The following is a 16230-nucleotide window of genomic DNA, read 5'->3' on the forward strand; positions in this document are numbered from 1 at the left end:
AAGCAAATTTAGCACAACCGTGGTGCGAATTGTTATTTCCAGTTGCTCCCCAAGATTAACACAACACCCTCTTCAGACGTGCACTCGTCGGAGGGTTAGACAACATAGTGGAAGTGAGGTAAAAGATTTTTTAAGAGTTATGGTAATTTTAAGAATTATACAAATTAAGGAGAGATTAATCATTAAACATTTTAAAAAAAACATTTTTAAAGATTGATTTCAAATGTTTATCCTAAACTAACTTATTTCATAAATTCATTTTTTAAAAGCTATTTTATGTGGTCATCAAACATTCTAATTTTGTCTAAAATATTTTTTTTTTTTTAAAAAAAAACTAATCATTTGAAAAATTAAACCAAATACACCATAAATTAGATTTATTTACAAATTTATTTCCTAAAGTGTTTAACAGGTCTACTCGGACCTTTAGCTTCAAGATTGATCATACATGTTTTATACCAGTTAAGTTCAATTCTGTGTCTTTTTAGACTTATGAATTTGTAGACCCATGAATTGTTAAAAATTGGAAATTTCACTCACTTAGGGTGTGTATGGAAATTTCCAATTGTGGGACCCAAACAACTACATTTTATGGTATTTATAAAAAATTTGGAATCACAATCAACCATGGTCTTCATAGAGTTTGACTGCACTTAATCCTGTAATAAAACTCACCCCTAAGGCAGGTATGATCTATTAGTCGTCGACATATTCAGAAGCTAGTTATTGTGTCGTGGATGAAAGGGATTGAATCCCACAACGAAAGCGTTTTGTGAATGTCTTACATCCCACAATTCGATTTTTACATAAACAAACTCAGTATACTAAAACAAAATATAAACATGTAATATAGCATGCTTTAGGGAAAAATATTAGAGTCAGCCTTACCTTTGTAGATTCCCAAGCTTCACGAACAATCCCCTTTAAGTTCCAATGAACGACTCCTCCAACGATCTTGATCTTGAACTATTTCTTGAACAATCTCGAATACCACCACGAGAGTAACCTCGCTATTCTCTAGGATTCCAATAGGGGGATAGGTGATATCAAACTATTGGAAGAGGGAGAGGATAAAATGGTTTTGGAGAGTAGAGAGGATTTTCTTTGTGGCTTAGAGAAAATTTTGCACAATTACACTTGTATGTTATGTATTGTCAATCTTTGTGTATCTTAAAGGGGCCATAGGGAGGTCTTTATATACAGAAGGGCCAAGCCCTTTTCCTATTTCCCTTTTCCATAATTAATTAATTAAACAACACTTACTTAATTAATTAGCCCAATTAATTAAATAACACTTATCTAATTAATTAGCATAGTTAAATAACACTTATTTAATTTGCACATTAATTAAATAACTATTTTATACATTAAATCCAATTTAATGCAAGTATATTTAATTATCATAAATATCGTATGTATATGTGCAATACCTCTCTATTAATTAATTCTTTGTGAATCTAATTCACTTGAATTAATTAATTGACTTTCCAATTTAATTTGAACTATAGATCATATCGATAATCAATTATATATTAATCACATTAATATATGGTTTCCTCGAATTAATGTAAACAATTCAAATCAGTCCTCTTAAATATCCTCTAGTGAGCTGACAAGGGGACCTGGTAGACCTATAGATCAGAAGCTCTAACGATATGAGATTAATTGGCTAAGCTCCTTAATCAAATTAATCAATATTCGTTAACTGTGGGTACACTCCACGAAATACCCGCAACTACACTCTTCTCACTACAGATATATTTGTGTCCATAGATATAGACCAATAACAGCAAGTTAGTCCTTCATGAGTGTTTGTAACTCCAACTGGGTCAAATTACTGTTTTATCCTTGGGTTACTTCCGACTCCTTAAGTACTAGTACTCCTCTAATGAACAACCTGTTTATGGTTCAACCAATAAACAGAAACCCCCCTAGGGCAAATGAGAGTGAATTCCATCTTGTATTATTATGTTTCCAACTCCCCACTCAGTCTTGTCCCAAAAATGGTAGGCATATTTGGTTAACAAACTGGCCACCCTCACCCATACAAATCAGAGGACAATCCCTCGTGAACAGAAGTTCATAATATACTCAGGATTAAGACTAAGTTGTCTAGGTCATCCTATTGAAATAAGAATCTAACTAATTGATGGTGTTACATCTAGTGATTACTATTTCGCGGTCTAGTCTTATGCAAACTCATCGCATAAGATACCTCTACTAGCATGTCAACTACATGAACGTGTTGGATAATTGCGTTTGCATCAAATATAAAATGAGACGTATTCATAGTGTTACCAGGATAAGGTACCCAATCTTATCTCTATACCATAGACCCTTTAGGCTGTATCTTGAACATTGATTCCTGTATGTAGAGATGTCCACGGGGTGGGACAGGACCGAGGATGTCATTCCCCATCCCCGTCCCCACTCCCCATTTCATTCCTCATCCCCGTGAAATTCTCCATGGGGATTGAGGCGGGGATTCCTCGCGGGGAATTTGAGATCAGGTTTCTCGCGGGAATTTTTTTCCCATTACCTTTTTTTTTTTTGTAAAAAACCAATTAATTTAAATCACTAATGTGAAAAAATTATAATTAAATAATTAACATTATCACTAAATTCTTTATTATGGTTAGTTTTACATGACAATTTGAATTTAAAGATAAATTACTCAAATTTTGGCCTAAAAAAGCTAATTAATTTTTTTTAGTAGAAAGAAATAAATATAAATCAAATTATTCACATATATAATCTAATTTTAAATTTTCAATTTAAACATATTTATTATCTACCCCAATCAAATTTGAAATTTAAAAATGTAATATTTATATAATAATAATAATAACATAACATTAGATAACTATACTAAATAAATATGTAGAAGCTAATCGAGGCGGAGATGGGGAATGCATTCCCCGTCCTCGTCCTTGTTTAGCTCACGGAGAATTTTTTCCCCCACTCCCTCCCCCATTCCCCGTGCGGCCCTGTCTCCATGGGAAAATTGGACATCTCTACCTGTATGTCTCCACATACAGTTCAAGACTCATAATGCAGACTTGGATGTTAGTTTATTGGATTTAGGATTATTAAGACAAAATAAAAAAAAAAAAAAAGATAAACAATGACATTTATTGAATTAACATTTATAACTCTTTATTGATGATAGACAATTATCTACGAGTTTTAGGGCATAAAACCCAATAGTGGAAACAACTGCCTTGAAAGCAAATTTAGCACAACCGTGGTGTGAATCATTTTTGTCGGTTTCTCACCAAGGTTAACACAACGCCCCCTTCAGACGTTGCACTCATCAGAAAGGGGGTTGGAATCACAGCGAGAGAAGTGTTTAATCAGAATCGGAGGAGAAAATCGGTGAAGAAGGGAAAATTAAAACAGGGAGGCAAAGAACTAATTTTCCAGATCTAAGAACTCTGGTTTTGTAAAGCTATCAAGAAGAAGAAAGAGGTCAACAGTCATAAACGTTTGGAAAATAATAAATTCATATATAGAAAAATAATTGCATCATTAAAAACCCTAACCGTTTTTATTTTTAAAACAACTAACATTTAAGATTTTATTAAAAGTTGAAAAAAAAAAGAAGATAAAACTATTTTCTTTTCTCCGTGGAAGCGCGATTACACAAACCCAGGTCGCCCGTTCGTTCGTCGGGCGAAAAGGACTACGACGGCAACGTGCATAGTTAAAGGGTTATACTTCCACTACTAACACACTTTTATAAGTCCTTAGAAGTGGTCTTCTATATATACCATCCACCTACTCCTTAATTCTCCAATGTGGGACAAGTGAAAGGTGCTACTTCCATGTGCCTTTATGAGCCTTGGGCCTAAAGTGTATGTGGGTCATTCCCAACAGTCCCCCACGAATGATCTACAGGCATTAAAAAAATGATAGTAAATTTAAGCATCAATTTCTTGCGATTTGAATTGATGCATAGTGAAGTGGGACAACAACTGCATTCACAAAGGTGAGTTATCTCTTGAACTTTTGTGAATTCTGGTTGAGACTCCCCACAACAAGTTTCAATCCTTTTAATTTATTTCTTGACTCCGCGATAAAATCATGCATATAGAGCCATTTAGGCTATTCACATAGAACCTTGGGTCATCGTGAAAGCTCTAGAAAGAGACCCTCAAACTCTTTCATAGAAGGTAGCCCACACCTTCACTTTCACGTTAGATGCTTCATCAAGTCTATCGCAATAAACCCTCAAAACTAGCTATGAAGACTTTAGAGATTATCCGCAAATCTATTGTAATAGACCACCCAACAGGATCACTCACAAATTATCCATAAAGTCTAAGATCACCCAAAATAAAATGAACATGGATCGCATTAAGGGTTTGAGTCCCATTCTAATTGAAGACTCTAGGATTACTCTCCTTGTTAGGCCTTTGGTGAGAGGATCTACTTAATTTCTCTCAGACCTTACATACTCTAAAGAGATAATTCCTTCTTTCAACAATTATTTCACAGCTCCATGTCTCAAGAAAATATGCCTTCTTTTGCCATTATACACACTATTTACAGCAATACCTATCACAACCTATGAATCACAATGCATAGATACTGGTACAGAAGCCCCCCATAGTGGCACGTCTCTTAATAGACTTTTTAGCCACTCTGCTTATTGTCTAACTAGCTCAAGTGTTATGAACTCTACTCCACGGTGGATCGTGCTATACAAGTTTGTTTAGTTGATTTCATGAAATAGCTCCTCCACCAAGTATAAATACGTATCCACTAGTGGAATTTACTTTTTCGTTATCTGTTACCTAATTTGCATCACAATATCCTTCTAACTATACAGGAAAATTATTGAAATGTAGACAAAAATCCATTGTACCTCTAAGGTACCTCAACAAACAACGAAATGCTATCCAATGATCCTTACCAAGATTATGTGTGTATCTATTCAGTATACTCACAGCATATGTGTTGGGTTGTATGTCCTAAAGCTCGCAATTCATAAACATTAAACATATTTTATTTGCCATAAAGATGTTATTAAGGTTTATCCAGTAAAGTTATTATTGAATAAGTGAATTGCACTTGTTAAAAGCCTAAATCCAATAAACTAATGAACCTCTGGCCATAGCATGAACACTTGAACTTTATATAGAGACATAAAAATGGATCAAGTTTGAGTATATAGCCCAAATGGTCTATAAGTATACGGATAAGGTTGGGTACCTTATCCTGGGGACACTATGGATGCGACCAACTTTGTATATGATACAAATGACATGATCCTAAAATCGTTCATGTAGATACATACGAGTGGGGGCATCTTATGCAAAATATGTTTGTATAAGATCGGACCATGAAATAGTCACTTTTCTTTATAATACCATTTATTGTTAAAACTAATTGTTTTAATTTGACGACCTAAGGTAATTCGATCTTAATCTGAACTAACTATGAACTCCTGTTTATTTGGAATTATCCTTTAATCTACATGGGTGAGAGTGGCTCAACAACTCAACTTAATAAGCCCCCCATTTTAAGGGTAAGACCGGGGTAGACAATTGGGGACATAGTTCTATAAGATGAAACTCACTCCTGCCCGATTTTAGGGTTAGTAGATAGGTTTTTCCCTTAAGTACTGACTCCTAGTTTTGAACAAGGAGCCCTACCCTCTCTATGACTAAAAGGGACTAAGTGTAGTGGTAAACCACAAACCAATTGTTTATTAGTGGATCAATGGAGACTTAAGGAGCAAGATATATTACAGGGGTAAAACAGTAATTTTGACACAACTATAATTACGAACAACCTGTTAAGGATCGACTTACTGATTATGGTTAAATAAAATGGACAGAAATATATCTATAGTGAGGAGAGTGCAGATATTGGCCTTTAGTGAAGTGACCCTGTAGTTAACGAATGTTGGTTAATTTGGTTAAAAGAGTTTAGCCGGTTAATCTCATATTATTGGAGCTCATCATCTGTAGGTCCATTAGAACCCCCTGCTAGCTCATATCGGACTAAACCTTAGAATAATATGACGAGTGAGTTTGAAGTGTTCATATTCGAATTAGGGAATAAGCGTTAAATACATACGATATATTTAACGACATACCATTCAATTGAGAACTGAATGATAAAGAGAGAGTTGGAGATATTTAAATCTATGAATAAGATTTAAATATCAAAACTATGAATAAGGATTCATCAGGATTAGTGTTGGATTTAATAATTGAATTAAAATTAAATTAATTAAATTGATTAATTGATTGTTTAATATTAATTTAATTTAAAATTAATTATTTGAATTAATTTTGAATTAAATGGAATTAATCAAAGTTGGTCAAAGTCAAATATTGACTTCACCAAGCTTTAAAGGTCCAAGGTCAAAAGTTGACTTCGCTAAATGGAAAATTCCAAAATTAGTTTTGATTAATTTTAAATTAAAGTTGTATTTAATTAAAATTTGACTAAAGTCAAAAGTCAAAATATTGACTTCACTTGGTGGAAAGATCCAAGAATGATTTTTAGTGAAAAAAAATTCAATTTTTAGTGAATTAGTGAGTAATTCATTTGGCAAAGTGTTGATTCCACAAAATGCCATTTATTCCACTAAATTGAGTGCATTTTGAAGTGTCAAAACTTGGTTAACTCAAATTTGCATGAATTTCATGTAATTTCTCTATAAATAAGATGCTTTGATAAAGATTAAAGTTTATTGATCATTCGGTGAATTTCAAGTTAGTTGAAAAAGAAATTCTTCTTGGTAACTTAGAGATTCTAAAAGAGTTTTAAAAATTAAGTCATCAATTCTCTTTCAACTTCTATACTGAATTCATTCCTATTTTAGTCACTCACCGAATCCCACCATCCTATTCTAAGGCTGGAGAATAGTCGAAAAGACTCTCATGGTGGTTCACAGTCGGTTCGTGAGGAGATTGGAGTGGAATTGGTGGCCAATTTAGAGCTACAAAGGTTGTATTCTCTAACTTTTCTTTTACATTTATTTGCATGCTCATTCCTTATAAATTAGCATAATTAGAGTAGTAAAGATCCATTTTACTTCTGCTATGCATGTGCACATTCCAACAAGTGGTATCAGAGCATGCTTTTAGTACTCAATTATTATTAATTTTGGAATTGATGGGTAATTATTCATGTGATGAATGTATGTGTGCTCAAATGGATAGTTTGAGTTTTGGCATATTTTTTCTCTTATGATTTGTAATAATTATTGTAATTGCCCAGTGACATATGGGTTTTAATGTGTGAAGAAGAGTCTGTAATTTGCTGAGAGTCTAGTTGAAATTAGGTTGTAATTTCAAGACGTTCAAAGCAAAGTACAAGCTAAAACCGAAACAGAAAACTGGTGCTTCCACCTGCTGAGAGCATTGAGGAGCAAGGTCCGATTCAAGCTGCTTCCACCTAGTTTGGGCCGGTTCGAAGAGTTCAGAGCGATTTAAGTCAAGCATCAAGTTATTATTGTAATATTTGAGTGTTAAACTTGTTTAGAATGCCAAAACTAGTCCATTTTAGTGTGATTTATTTAATTATGCATTGTGAATGTATGGATTAAATGATTTATCTTGTATGTGCATAATGTATGCCATGCATATTTAAAATTAGAGATGTCCAATTTTCCCACGGGGATGGGGTCCCGCAGGGCCCCGCCCCGATTCCCCGATTAGGTGGGGAATGGGGGAGGGAGTGGGGGAAAAAATTCCTCGTGAATTAACTGGTCCCCATCCCCACTCTCGACCCTGCCCCCGCCCCGATTAGTTTCTACATATTTATTTAGTATAATTATCTAATGGTATGTTATTATTATTATATAAATATTACATTTAAATTTCAAATTTGATTATTTATTGGGAAAGGTAATGAATATATTTAAATTGAATATTTAAATTTAGATTATATATATGAATAATTTAATTTATATTTATTTCTTTCTACTAAAAAATTAATTAGCTTTTTTAGGCCAAAATTTAAATAATTTATCTCTAAATTCAAATTGTCATATAAAACTAACCATAATAAACAATTTAGTGATAAATTTAATTATTTAATTAAAATTGGTTAACATTAGTGATTTAAATTAATTTCCTTTTAACAAAAAAAAAAAAAAAAGAAAGAAAGAAAGAAGGTAACGGGGAAAAATTTTTCGCGGGTTCCGCGAATTCCTCGTGGGGAATCCCCGTCCCGATCCCTGTGGAAAATTTCACGAGGATGGGGAATGAAATGGGGAGCGGGGACGGGGATGGGGAATGGCATCCCCAACCCTACCCCGCCCTGTGGACATCTCTATTTAAAATCCCACCACAGGAAACATGTAGCATGCATTGAAAGTATATTATAATTAGTTATAATATATAGTATGCATGTACTAGGATTTCATGTTTAAATATAATTGGTTATATTAGATTATGGAATGTTGGATAAATGTTATGGATTGTAAGAATGTCTATCTTTTATAAAGTGTTATGAAATGAATTAGGCATTTAAAACCTATAACAAAGATAAAATGCATGTTCACTTAAGGTTAACAAATAACAACTTGTTTTATATAGTTAAAAAGGTCGTTATCTTGTAAAACTTTTATTACATACTCTCCCAGGCTAAATCCTGTAAAAGGTTGGAGGTACTTAAGTTGACGGTTTATAGAACACTTGCTACCAGGGGATTTTAGCCGGTTTTTTAGTGTTGTTAACCTGGTTTTATGAGCATGCATGAGCAAGTGAGGTAATAAATTAGTTTATCACTTAGACATTGTAGGTTAAATTCAAATATAAACGTTATATTTGGATAAATACCTAGACTTCGGTTGTTTTTAGCCAAAATATTTCTAGGTAAACATTTACTCAAAACAAATAGAACACTTTAGTGGGAGATTAATAATATATATGATATATTGTCTTTAGCTCTCACGTCCTAAGAGTTCACACCATGAGGTCCATGCTCGGCTTCGTGTCGCTTTTACTGCGACTTCTCCATTCGAAAAGTTTTTGCATGAGTCAATAACAAGGTAAATAGGGAAAGTAGTTCATAATGAGTGGGTGAAGGAAATGTGTCAACATATCCTGCAGTCTCCTCCATTAGGTTGTACTGTAAGATTCTTATATTATGCCTGTGTGTCGTTTTTATGTGACCATCTATTCAGAGGTCTATTTCAGAGGGATCGAAACACTCTGCAAACTTTAGAAATGAATAGAGTTTCTTAGCTCTGTCTTTAGCATTATCTTCCAATTCGGGAGCTTGTTAATACTGTTCTATGAAATCTGAAAATGGAGGGTTACACTTACAAGAGTAAGTTTTTTTTTTTTACTGAAAATAGTAACTAAATAACTATAGGAATAAAGAGTTATTCTGGTATTAGTATTTAGTCAAGAATGTCTTGCTTCAATGAAGAAGTATTTGACTGCCTCTCGGTAGCATCTATTCTGACTCACTAAAGTATCGTTACAAATAAATAATGAAATTTGGGTACATTATTACTTTTGCTAAAATTTTGATTGGATTTAAAAGTAATTTACTAATAGAATTTGTTTATATTTTTAGCATGTCAAATTCTTTTAAACAAACACTCACTTTCGATAAGTTTAATGGTAAAAATTATTCAACATGGAAATCAAATATAAATGCATACTAGCAGATAATGATTTAATGTTTGTTTTAACAGAGGAATGTCCTCTAACTCCCAGCTCATTTGCAAACCAAATTTTTTGGAATGCTTATGACAGATGGATTAGGGTGAATGATAAAGCCTGAATCTATATCTTATCAATCATATCAGATATACTAGCTAAGAAATACGAGAGCATGGTCTTTGCTAAAGAGATCATGGATTCATTGCAAACATCATTTGGACAATCTGTCAAGCACGATACTCTTGATAATGTTTATAACCTGTGTAAAGGATGGAACCTTTGTTAGCGAACATAATCTAGATGTGTTGAAGATAATAAACAATATTTCATAAATGAGAAAGCACAACAAAGTAAATGTAATTTACTCGTTGAAACATGTTTAATGGAAAATGATAAATTAACCTGGATATTAGATTCAGAGCCGCTAATCATATTTGCAGTTTCGCTCAGGAAACCAGTTCCTAGAGGCAACTTACAGAAGGCGAGACAATCTTTAAGATAGGAATCGGGGAAGTTGTCTCAACTAAAGCAGTGGGTGATATGAAGTTGTTGTTGGAGATAGATTCATTTTGATTGAAAATGTGTTTTATGTTCCTGCTATGAGGAGGAATTTAATATCTATCTCATGTTTACTATAACAAAGATAAAAAGTCTCTTTTGACATTAATGAAGTATTCATTATCTCAAAAGGTATTAAAATATGTTCTGCAAAACTAGAAAACAACTTATATGTGTTAAAATCAATTGAGACAAAAGCTATTTTAAATATAGAGATGTTTAAAATGGTTGAAACTCTAAATAAGAAGTGAAAAATTTCTCCTAATGCCTATCTTTGGCACTTAAGACTTGGCCACATAAACCTCAATAGGATTTGGAGATTGGTTAAGAGTGGACTTCTAGATCAATTAGATGACAACTCGTTACCTCCGTATGAATCTTGTCTTGAGGGTAAGATAACCAAAAGATCTTTTACGGGAAAAGGTCTTAGAGCCAAAGAATCCTTAGAACTCGTATATTCAGACCTTTTTGGTTCGATGAATGTTAAGGCTCGAGGAAGATCTAAATATTTCATCAGTTTTATTGATGACTATTCTAGATATGGCTATGTTTACCTAATACATCATAAGTCTGAAACTCTTGAAAAGTTCAAAGAGTATAAGGCAAAGGTTGAGAACCTATTAGGTAAAAAGATTAAAACACTTCGATCAGATAGAGGTGGTAAGTATATGGACTTAAAATTTCAGGACTATTTGGTAGACACAGAATTCGGTCTCAGCTCACAGCACCTAATACACCTCAACAGAATGGTGTAGTAGAGAGGAGAAATAGAACCGTGTTAAACATGGTTCATTCAATTATGAGTTATACTCAGTTTCTTAAATCATTTTGGGGATATGCAGTACAGACTACAATATATATTTTGAACATGGTTCCCTAAAAAATTGTTTCTGAAACACCATATGAGTTATGGAGAGGGCGTAAAGGTAGTTTACGTCATTTCAGGATTTGGGGATGCCCAACACACATGTTGATGCAAAAATCGAAGAAACTGGAATGTCGTTCAAAAGTATGCCTATTTGTAGGATACTCCAAAGAAACAAAAGGTGGTCTATTTTATAATCCTCAAAGAAACAAAAGGTGGTCTATTTTATAATCCTCAAAGAAATCATCAACATCGATAAACGTTACATTCTTGAAGGAGGACCAAATAAGAAATCATCAACATCACAATAAACTAGTATTGAATGAAATGTCCAAGGAAACTACAGAGAGACCAACAAGAGTTATTGATCAAGCCAGTTCATCAATAAGAGTTGTTGATGAAATTGGTACATCTAGTTAGTCACATCCTTCTCAAGAGTTGAGAGTGCCTCAACGTAGTGGGAAGATTGTTCAATAGCCTGATCGTAAGATGAGTTTGACAAAAACTCAGGTCGTCATAACTAATGATAGCTTAGATGATCCATTGACCTTTAAACAGGCAATGGAAGATGTAGACTGAGACTAGTGGATAAAAGCCATGGATTTCAAAATGGAGTCAATGTACTAAAATTCGATTTGGGAAGTTGTAGATCTATTAAATGGGGTAAAATCTATTGGTTGTAAATGGATCTACAAAAGAAAACAAGACCAAGCTGGTAAGGTATAGATCTACAAAGCTTAACTTTTTATGATTATGAGTATGGAAAATAGACGTCAAGAAAGCCTTTCTAAATGACCATCTTGAAGAGAGTATCTATATGTCTCAACTAGAGGGATTCATTAAACAGGGTCAAGAGCAAAAAGTTTGCAAGCTTAAACAATCCATTTATGAATTGAAACAAACATTTCGATCCTGGAATATAAGATTTAACACTACGATCAAATCTTTTGACTTTGAACAAAACATTGACGAACCTTGTATTTACGAGAAAATTATCAACAATATTGTAGCCTTTCTGGTATTATATGTTGATGATATCCTACTCATTGGGAATAAGGTAGAATTCCTTACTAATGTCAAAAGATGGCTAGCATCACAGTTTGAAATGAAAGATTTGGGAGATGTTCAATATGTTATTGGAATCCAAATAGTTTGGAGTCGCAATAACAGAACGCTAGCCTTATCTCAGCATCTTATATAGATAAGATGTTGTTGTTAAGAACATCGCCAAGTATCTTTGGAGAATGAGGGACGATGTGCTAAGGATATGATCCTTACAGGATACACTGACTCTGATTTTCAGACCGATATTGATTCAAGGACATAAACTTTGGGATCAGTGTTCACTCTAAATGGAGGAGCTATAGTATGGAGAAGTATAAAGCAAAGTTATATTACTAATTCCACCATGGAAGCAGAGTATGTAGCTGCATGTGAAGTAGTGAAAGAAACGGTAGGGCTTAGGAAATTCTTAACTGATTTGGAAGTAGTTCCAAATATGCATCTACCTATTACACTCTATTGTGATAACAATGGAATAGTTGCTAATTCAAAAGAACTGAGAAGCCATAAGCGTGAAAAGCACATCGAGCATAATACCATCTCATCAGGGAGATAGTACACTGAGAAGACGTGATCGTCATACAAATCGCCTCAAAAGACAATTTAGCTAATCCGTTTACAAAGGTCGTCACCGTTAAAGTGTTCGAGGATCACCTAGTTAGACTAAGACTACAAAACTTATAAATTTAAGGCAAATGGGAGAATTCATGGGTATTTTATGCCCTAGTTTATTGTATTCATATTTTATTCTCTCATACTCAACTTTGTATATATGTAATCCCACTGAAGTTCTAATCCAAGTAGGAGTTTATTGGGTTGTATGTCCTAAAACTCGTAGTTTGTGAACATTAAACATATTCTATTCTGTAATAAAGATGTTATTGAGGTTTATTCAGTAAAGTTGTTATTGAATGTGTGAATTGAAGGGATAGAATCCCACAACTAAAGCGTTTTGTGTGAGAATATCTTGCATCTCGCAATTCGATTTTTACATAAACAAATTCATTATACTAAAATAGAATATAAATATATAAATTAGCATATTTTGGAAAAAGATTAGAATCATTCTTACCTTTGTAGATTCCCAAGCTTCACGAATAATCCTCTCAAAGTTCCAACAAACGATTCCTCCAATGATCTTGATCACAAACAATTTCTTGAATAACCTCGAACACTACCACGAGAGTAACCTCGTTATTCTCTAGGATTCCAATAGAGGGATAGGTATTATCCAATTATTGGGGGGGGGGGGGGTTCTCTTTGTGGCTTAGGAAAAATTTTGCACAATAACACTTGTGTGTTGTGTGTTATCAATCTCAGTGTCTATTTCTCCCAAAGAGGTCATAGGGAGGTCTTTATATAGAGAAGGGCCAAGACCTTTTCCTAATCATTTTTCTATTTCCTTTTTCTACAATTAATTAATTAAATAATACTTATTTAATTAATTAACACAATTAAATAACTTTTATTTAATTTAACTTGCACATTTATTAAATAACCATTTATACATTAAATCTAATTTTTTTTGTGTGTGTGTATATATATATATATATGTATGTATGTATGTATGTATGTATATTTAATTATCATAAACATCGTATGTATATGTGTCATACCTCTCTATTAATTAATTTTTATGAATTTAATTCACTTGAATTAATTAATTGAATCTTATTCAAATATTACTTTCCAATTTAATTTGAATTATACATCATATCCATAATCAATTATATATTAATCGCATTAATATATGGTTTTCTCAAATTAATTTGAATAATTCAAATAATCCCTCTTAAATATCATCTAGTGAGCTAACAAGGGGACTTGGTAGACCTATAAATCAGAAGTTCCAACGATATGAGGTTAATTGGCTAAACACATTAACCAAGTTAATCAATATTCGTTAACTGTGGGTACACTCCACTAAAGACCCACAGTTGCATTCTTTTCACTACATATATTTTTGTGTTCATGGATATTGATCAATAACAGTAAGTTAGTCTTTCACGAGTGTTTATAACTCTAACTAGGTCAAATTACCGTTTTACCCTTGGGTTACCTCTGATTCCTTAAGTGTCAGTGCTCCTCTAATGAACAACATGTTTATAGTCCATTCAATAAATAGAAACCCCTCTCAGGGCAATGAGAGGGTAGAGCTCTTTGTTCAAGTCCCGGAGACACCACTTAAGGGAATACTCATCTACTTTTCCTTAAGGCGGGAAGAAGTGAATTCTATTTTGTATTATTATGTTCCCAGTTCCCCTCTCGGATTTGTCCAGAAAATGGTAGACACATTAGGTTGGTGAACTGGACACCTTCATACCAATCAAAGGACAACCCTTCGTGAATAAGAGTTCATAATATACTCAAGATTAAGATTAAGTTGCCTAGGTCATTAATAACTTGTAGAAATACAAGTTATTGTCTCTTAAAAGTTGGAACAACTATGATATTTATTGATAAAAACACATTCATTCTAAGGAAGAACACATGGAATTCCTTGCACACCATTAACTCATTCAAAAGTAGCATTTTAGTTAAAATCTGCTTCACTAACGCATCTCAACATAGGAATTGAAGAAATTTCACTAAGTGTTATAGACCAGGCTGACGCAACGGCTATGTGTCCAAGGATGCTCAGCGTAGAAAGGATACATTGGCTCCCACTTTTTCTGTCAAATCACCACTTGTAGGTTTGGGCGTTTGACTGGCAGCGTCTAATGGTGGCAGATGGCTGACTCAGGGTATGAAATCTAATGCAAGTCCTGTCAACAGGTTGCTTGGAGTTGCCTATAAAAAGGGAAGTTAGTTGCTGAAAAAGGAGTTAGCCATTTTTACAGAAATAGATACTTAGATATTTTAAAGAGTCAGCTAGTGCTTTAGCTCATTCTGCTATCTACAAGAATGAGATATAAGGGAAGGTCCATTTTCACCATTGATCAAGAGGAACTATTGGAGATAAAGCTCGAGAGAGGAGTCTTCATCACGTTCCTCACCAAGTTGGTTGAACAAGCATTAAAATTGAGCCAAAGAGAACAAAAAATTAGACTATGCGACTTGAATCCTTCATTCTACATCTCATTTCCATCTCTCATTTCACTCTATCAAGTTGAAATTGTTGGACAAATAATTTCTATCTTTAAATCAATCATTGATCATTCACCACTTATCCATTTGTTTACATTCAAATTTATTCGTGTTTGCTAGTTTTCTGACTCAATGAATGTTTGAATTCCATGTGTAATCATTCTGATTAGTTGATTGAAGTTACCAAGTAGTTAAACCACTCGAGAGAGGCATTTAACTATAGATCGCATCAAGTCAGAGCATAGGTACATGTGACATTCGCATTGAGAGATGTTGAACTAGATCTGACTAAGGAACACACCAACACATAACACTAACACTTAGTTTATAAACCAGCATTCATACCATTTTCATCTCACTCTCACCATACTCATAAGCTTGTTACTCCCACTAGGAATCAATGCATATCATTAGTACTAAAGACCATTCATCCATAATTTCCCCTTTTCCCTCTGAACTTCTACTTCTTCTTGTATGCTTGCATTTAGATTAGTGTACATGATTCACACTTAAGCAAATTTAGGAACCCTCTGCATTAGATGGAAAACAAAATATGTGTTAGACTACTCTAGAATCCTTGCATTTGACTCTGGACTTACCAAGAAACCTAAGCTAGATTTATGCTTGGATCTGATTTAGGAAAGATTGTACGCATTTCACAAGGTGTGCTTACATCCACTCTAACGTATCACCTACTTTTCTTACTTAAAGAGAAGTTAATCCATCATTCATCTCCACTCACCTTATCCACTCATTACCATTCTTTATCTTCATTCATAGCACTTTTAGACTCAAATCATGAGGTGAACAGTCATCATATTGAAATATAAACCTAACTAGTTAACAGTGTTACATCTAGTGGTTACTATTTCGCAGTTCAGTCTTATGCAAACTCATTGCATAGGATACTTCCACTTGCATGTCAACTACACGAATGTATTAGGTCATTATGTTTGTATCAAATACAAAGTGGGACGTATCTATAGTGTTACCAGGATAAGGTGCCCAGCCTTATCTCTATAC

Source organism: Benincasa hispida, chromosome 10, assembly GCF_027475165.1.
Source record: "Benincasa hispida cultivar pf3 chromosome 10, pf3_genome.v1.1, whole genome shotgun sequence".
NCBI lineage: Eukaryota > Viridiplantae > Streptophyta > Magnoliopsida > Cucurbitales > Cucurbitaceae > Benincasa > Benincasa hispida.